The sequence below is a fragment of the Petaurus breviceps genome, unplaced genomic scaffold, assembly GCF_028583685.1.
Source record: "Petaurus breviceps papuanus isolate PSGF00001 unplaced genomic scaffold, PetGlider_PUasm1.0 90778, whole genome shotgun sequence".
NCBI classification, from domain to species: Eukaryota; Metazoa; Chordata; class Mammalia; order Diprotodontia; family Petauridae; genus Petaurus; species Petaurus breviceps.
In genome coordinates this window covers 203,546-211,463 of record NW_027187343.1, presented here as the reverse complement: position 1 = coordinate 211,463, position 7,918 = coordinate 203,546, and positions in this window count along the sequence as shown.

Genomic DNA, 7,918 nt, shown 5'->3' with positions numbered 1-7,918 from the left:
AGAGAGAGAGAGAGAGAGAGAGAGAGAGAGAGAGAGAGAGAGAGAGAGAGAGAGAGAGAGAGAGAGAGAGAGAGAGAGAGAGAGACAGACAGACAGACAGAGACAGACAGAGAGACAGAGACAGAGAGAGACCAAGCCAGAGACAGAGAGGAGTAATAAAGCCTAAGGAAGCAGATGCGGTCAGACTGGAGTGAATACACTTGGGTGCTGCTGTATAACCAAGCACAGCAGCTACACCTCTTCCATCTTGAATTTTGACAGAAGCTACTAGATTTGGGCCATTTGCTAAAATGAGTCAGGCAGATGGAGGATGATCTCAGTGTTGCAAAGAGGAATTGGGAAAACCCAGTTTTGACTAGCTCTGAGCCATCTTGTTTATGGACCCTGATGTTACAGACTCAGAGGCTGGATCCATAGAAGTCTGGTGAGAGCCAGAACCACAGACAAGGCTATTCTTGGGAGGACAAAGGACAAAGGGAACAGAGTGTACAACATCCTAATACAAGTCCACCACCAGCAGGACACAAGCAGAAAGGCAGAATTATTTTCTATTAAAAAGGTGGATTAGATGGCCAAAAATATATCAGGTGCACTTAAGAGGAGAGTTATATCTTGATTTGGAGGAAGCTGATGCCTTCCGAATAAGCACTGGAAAACAAAGGTGGGGCCAGGGATGGAGGTCATCCCAGAATTTCAGTTTCTCATGGAGTCTATCCTGTCTATATTCATAAGATCCTTCACAGAAGTGATAATGAAGATAGAGAAGGTGGAATGCACTGCTTTATTGGACATTAGCCCTACTCATTCTATGAGAGAAGTTTGAAGAAAATATCTTTATAACCTAAAAAAGGACTAGAACTTGTTAGACCAAGTGATAGCCTGCCTATATTTGTGCTACATCAGAGTAAGCTTGAAGCTTTCTGAGGAAGTTGTTGAGATGAACAGGAAGGTGGACACTGGTGTGTCCACATTCCCTAATTATTGCAAGACTGTCAGCATGGTTTGGAATTCCATCCTATTTAAAGTCATGATAAGGTACTATAGACAAAAAAGTGAGACCTGATGCCTGCCTACTTGGACCATCCACAAGTCCTGCAGAAGCCTACAAGAAGAGGCAAACTACAGCAGCTAGCATCATTAGAACACTGGTCCTGCCAATTTAGGAGTGGATCTGGAGAATCCAGATCAATCTGAGTGACTTCCCACTGAGGAAAGAACAGAAGGACTGGTCAGCGAAGAAGTTCAGCAAGAGGACAGGAGCTTTGTCACTGAAAGAGTGGGATGTGGGATATGTTTAAGGAGTAACTCGCCGAGTTTGCCTTGCTGATTCCCTACAGCTCTGGGGACAATCTGGGGAGATTTCTCTGTCTGTAATGGAAGACCTCCAACACCATCCGCAGGAACTGATGATATCATCATGAGAGGTCAGCAGCCTGTAAGCATCACCAGTAGTGGTGGTACAGAAGAAGAAACACTCGGAACAAGAAAACTAAGAGGGCCAGTACACCATGCTAAGCACTCCATAGATCTGGGTTGGATTTCTGTAGTACAATCAGATACTTAGAGCAAGGAAAAAAGAAGATCATTTTCATCTGCCCAGGTGGTGGTCATCCTTACCAGTATGAGCATGTGGCCCAAGGCAGTTTGGAGCACATGGCTAGAGACATAAATTACCTTTAAGTGTTGGTGTACTTAGGTGACTGTTTTGGGAAAGACATGAGGAGAGGCTGATGCCAGTGTTAGATTAATCCAGCTAGGCAAGCTAACCTGAAGCTTTCAACTGAGAAGTCCATATTTTGCAGAGGCAGAATGGTGTAGTGGGCAGAGAGCTGGCCTTGAAATCAGGAAGATTTGGGATCCAGTCTGACCTCTGACACATACTGGTTATATGATCTTGGGCTAGTCACTTAATGTTTTAAGTGCTCTAGGCAACTATGTAAGAATATAAGTTGCAGAGAAAGAACCAAACCATGTTGGTAGAGGGAGTTTCTTTACCTGGGAGGTCCCTATACCAATGAAATCACAAGTCCAACCTTGATCCTTTATCCAGTGTTGCAGAACACCTATCAAATATGTGGATCCCCTAGTATCTCAGAAGCAAGGGACAAGAACTAATCCTGAGAAGACAGCAACAGTCTTTAATTGACTATGTCCTAAGGACCTTCATGAGCTAAGTACTTTGCTAGTATTTGGTGGCTGCTCTTGCAAACTTGTTAAGAGTTGTCACACAATTACTAAACCACTAAACAATCTAACTTGTGGATAGATAATTTAAAAGAACCAGAGAATCAGAAGGGCAAGAAAGGTCAAATTGTTCTAAATCTCGGGAAGCCTTTTAGAGACTGTAGAACAAACAAAGATGAAGAAGCTTTCAAAGCCTTGATTGTTTCCCCATTGTACCAGTGCTGGCCTATGTAGATCCAAGTAAGGCTTTTGTCCTGCATACAGATGTGAGCATAGAGTGCTTGGTAACAGTCCTTTACCAAGAGCTATTACTAGAAACTGATAATATTCATAAACAGAAAAGACTGATTGATAGTGAGTTTAGCTATCCCATGCACAAGCTGGTGCTTTTGGCTTTGACTGAACTATCTCTGAAAAGTTTAAAGATTATGTGTATGAAGCTAAATTTCCAGTGTGTACTAACAGCAGTCAACTAACAGATACCTTAACCAGTGCCGAGTTGGACACTATGTGCCAGAGATAGGAAGAAACATTAGCTAACTATGAATTCAGGATTCACTGACATCCAGGGAAGACTAATGTAGATGTGGATACTCTGTCCCAGAGGCTATATGGGACTGAAGTTTTGGTGATACCTAAAGGAATGAAGACTATTATAGGATATCTGGGAAGCCAAGTCATTGTACATCTGAGAATTTGAGACTTCTACCAGACAACCTACCAGCAAGGCATACAAACCTTGTTTTATTAAGCCAGTGCTTTTTGCTGTGGATAACTGGAGACAAGAGCAGATGGCTGATGAAGTGAGAAAAAATGAGGCAAAAAGAGACACAAGCCAAGAAAAAAAGAAATGAGCTAAAGGACTCAAATTCTACTCTTAAGAAGACACTTCACTATTGAGACAGTTGCAGAAGCAATGAAGTGCTGTACTAGAGAGTAATTCATCCCAGATATGGTACTACTAAACAACTTGAGCTATCCAGTGCACATCACCCTATGGCTGCAAGAGCACTATATGATGGGCCTGGGAAACAGAGGTTGAAAGAAGCCTAGAGCAAATAAGCAACATATCGTCCAGGTTAAAGATGGCGGTGAGAAGCAGTATGGCATAATGGATAGAGAGTTGGCTTTGGAGGAAGGTTTCCAGCTCTGACACATACTGCCTATGTGATGCTGGGCAAATCACTTAACCTCTCAGTGCTTTAAGCAACTCTAAAACTATACATTGTAGAAAAGGTGCTAACTTGCATCGTTAGAGGGCCTTTCTTCACCTGGGAGTTCCCTGTATCAATGAAATCACAAGTCCACAAGTGCTTTCTAAGATGGCAACAGATGCCACTAAGAAGTATGAGAATTATCATATTCAGAGAAAAACACTACCAACTTGTGCTACCTATTTGAAGAATATAAGTACTATCAAACCTCTGGACTTATTTAAATTGCCTATATTTTTCTCTGAAAAAGATATTATCCATAGCTTAGTGTTGAGTGCTCACTTCGCCAAATATCCTTAGGCATAACCAAACAAAAACTAGAAAGCTTCCATGGTCTTAGAGAAGAAGTATTTCTCTGGGTTTGCATTTCCTTCCAGGATATATTCTGGTCAAGAAGAGAATCTGAGAGCAACCAACCTAATTCAAAGAAATATTAGCTTTGACAAGTTACAAGAAGTCTAGAACTGCTCCTTACCGTCACCAAGGAGACAAACATGTTAGGAAAACAGAGAGGTGAGAAAAGAAAAATGGATTCTATTTTGTAATTGATTCTATTCAGTATCACGACTAACATTTCATGTAACTGCCTAAGTCGTGTTTTTGTCTTTGAATTATGTTCAGAAATTGTCTTCCTCTCTGAGTTATGTTTAAAAGTTGTTTCCCTAAAAATCATTTTAATTAAAGGAAACCTGCTTTTCCTATACCATTTGCTGTCCTTGTACAATGAGAGGAAATATATTATCTATAAATCATTAGTTATTCTTGCAGTAATCTCTCATTTCATTACATTTGATTGCAGTAAAGAGAGACACAGTCTCTGGGTTCTTTCTTCATATTATCCTGTCTTTGTCATAAATTGGGAGCCCATACTAGAACTTAACCTATTAACAGCTGCACCTGCACTGGGAGAGCATGGTACTGTGAGCCCAGGTGTAGAACTCAAAGGCCAGTTTTCTTTTTGAACAGAAATGTTTTCCATCTAGCTAATCCTGAGCCTGGCTATGATACTTTGTGAATAATAACTGTTCTGAAAAAAAAGAAGTTAACAACGAGTCTTAGCTGAAATCAAACAAAACTATGGATGTTTTTATCCTGTTATACTCCTGTTAAATCCCACTGTGCCTTTAAGCTTAGACCTGGAAGAACAATCTTGAGATTACAGTGATATCCCTCCTTTTTCCTCTCAAAGCAAATTTCTATAAAACTATAGAAGTTTTGTTGTTGTAATATCAAATTGATTAATAAAATGATTAATACTAAAACATCTTAGTTACTAAAATAGGATGCAAATAAAAAAATATTACTGTTTTAATCTCAAGTTGTGGTCAGTTTCATATCCTAAGTATCTAAGTAAAAGAATTCTTGGGTTTGCCACTCCTTTACTAATAGTGATATTATGGGGATAACATCCTCCTAAGAGGAAGTTAAGACAAAGATGCAAACATTTTCTAACAAGACAAAGATGTAAAAGTTTTCTGATTAAATGGAGTAGTAAACTTTGAGGAAGCAACAGCAGCATCACACTGTTTTCTCTAATAACTAGAATGAATATATAAATGCATATAATTGACTTCCAAATGTTCCTAATGAGAAATTTGGGCTTGGAGTGTGTTTTAGTAATAAGTTTTCAAAATTGAATCAAGGATTTTACATATAAAATGGCATTAATAATTGTAAAGAAATTTGAAGTCATCTTACCCCTATTTGAAGTATCTGTCTGATCATTTAAAGAGACAGAAGGGCCCATTTTACAAGTTAGGTCCTCATAGATCCTTTTTTAAGACTCTTCCTTCAGTCTGTTGCTGGAAGAATCTACATCAGATATGAGGTTTAGGTAACAATAGATACAGCAAGTAGTACTTAATAAGTGAAATTTTCTGAAGATTTAGATAAATTATGGGTTCTTAATTGATGTTTTTCTTTCTTTCTTTTTTGCTTTTTAGAGGGTAATTGGGGTTGTGACTTGCCCAAGGTCACATGGCTAGTTTTTGTGATAAATGTCTGAGGCCGGATTTGAACTCAGGTCCTCCTGACTCCAGGGCCAGTGCTCTACTCACTGTGCCACCTAGCCACCCCTATTGATGTTTTTTCTTATAGCTCTTATTGGTTAAAAAGACCAGAACCTATAAAGCTTGAGGAGGCTTTTTACCACATCAACTAGTAGTTGTAAAACTAAATTGAGAAGGTTATACTAAATTGTATTGAGTAATCTCTTGCTTGCAATTATTTGCAATTGTGCTATGGATATGCATGCACTGTTATAATGTGTGCATGTAAATGTATTAAGGGGGAAAGTATTTCTGGGTTGCTAAAACCGGCAAGATTCATGAGGACCTGCTTGGGATTACAGATACTTGGAGGATTTTACCAGGATCAAAGAACCTTTGGTAGATCTTCCCATGTTATTAAGAATCCTTGGGCATTTGGAAGAAGTAGTTGGTTTTATGGTTCCTGTGGAGGATCTTCTGTCTAAGGTCTGGGGCCTAACAGGGGAAGCAGAAAGGTGAGAATAAGACATGAGCAGGTTAGTGTACAAACTAGAAAGTGGGAGGAGAAAAGACAAACTCATATCAGGAGTGTACCAGAGTTGAGATTAGACAGAACCAGAAGTTGTGGTAACTGGCAAGTGTGAAGTCCATTCAAAAACTCCTCTCTTTATTCTGTTTTTCTCAGCACAGAGTGCTGGGAAAATTTCTACTCAGAGCAAAAATCTCAGCTCCTTTCTTTGGCAACTCTACCTGAAATCAGGAAGAGCAGTAGCCTGAAGGGAGAAAAAAAGGTGACCTTAGTTATAAGCCCCATCGCCCTCTTTAACACTTTATCTAAATGTTTATCTTCATTCCCTTATTTGATACTGATAATAAGTAACATGGCAATTGCTAATAATTTTTGTCTAAACCTGTAAATCTGGAGTTCCAGACTGAGAAAAATGAAGCTAGCTCATTGGGGAAGAGATTTCTCAGCTTTTTACTTTGGGGTGGGGACCAAGCTAATTAGAGAATTTCTGTAATTTTGGTTATCTACTGAGAACATTCTAGAGCATACTCAGAGAAAATTTAGCAAGTGAACCTGACCGGAGCTGAGTGGTGGGGGCTGGTGTGGTTGTTCCTGAATGCTGACAATCAGTTATTGACACCTCATGTTGCTACAGATATTATCTGATTTCAACTGTTCCCTGACTGATAACACCTTTTTATTTTTTCCTGATTCACTCTATAACTCTTCTCTATAGTAATTATTCCAGACTTTCTCATGTCTTACAAACTTCCTCTATCACCTCCTCTTCTCTCTCTCAGCTGAGCACTTTGCCTATGATTTTTATTGAAAATATAAAGACCCCCTCTATTTTTAAAAATCAGTATCCTCTCAGATGAGCTCCCTTCTCCCTAGTACATACTTCAAAACTTCTCTTCTTGATGCCCCATTCTCGGCTCCTTTTTACATCAATCCCTAATAAAGAGGCGACTAGTCCCCTCTGCCTGTAATCTTGATCTCATCCCTTCCTATTTCCTCCAGGACCTTATCTCCCCCTGCCCTCCTTGATCATTCCCTCTTTCTCTCATCTTCACTCTCTCTTTATCCACTGGTTCTTCTCTCTATGCAAACATGTCTCCAGCCTAAAACAGCAACTTCACCTGGTTCTACCATTCTCTCTAGCTCGCATACAATATCTCTTCTCCCATTTATGGGCACACCATTCTCAGTCATTGCCTCCATTTCCTCACTACCCCCTCACCTTTCCGGTCTTTCATGTTTAATTTCCCTTCACATTCTCTCTGTAATAGTCCTGCTTGCTCTCCTGGACACAACCTCCCATCTCCTTGCCCAAAGCACAGCTCCTTTTATGTGGAATGCTTTCCCTTCTCATTTCTTCCCTTTCAGAACTTCCAATTCCTTTTAAGCACAGTATAAGTAATAGCTCCAACAAGAAGTCTTTCTTGATTTTCCCCATAGTGCTGTCACCCTCTTGAAATAATTTTGTAGCTTCATTTTTTTCTTATCTGTGTATGTGTTGCATCCCCCTAGTTGAGCATAAAGGTTCTGGAGAGCAGGTACTAGTTTGTTTTTTGTCTTTTTATCTCCAGTGCTTAACCTAGTGCCTCATACATATTAGACACATAAATGTCTGTTGGACTGAATTGAACTGATGAGGAAACACTTCCCTCCTCTCAATAGAGAGATAGTAGACTGGTCACAATTTTGCAAATGTTGTCAGTCATTTTCACTATATCAGTTGGTTTTACTCATTTTTCTTCACTATAAAGGAAGTTTCCTCTACAAAGTCCTACTCTGATGACTCACTGTGAAATGGAAGTAACTCTGGGCTCTTTAAGTCTATGCCAGTAGAGTGAAAAGCTATGTTAGAAAGACTTCACAGACTGTCCTGGCACAGACTACAAAGCTAAGAACAGAGAGGCTTATCACCATGGAGGGGGGTGGGATTGGGTGATGAATTCTTTGTTCGTGGGCACTTATGAAACAAATAGAAATTTTAAATGTCCCCTCAGTCCTGTCCTGTG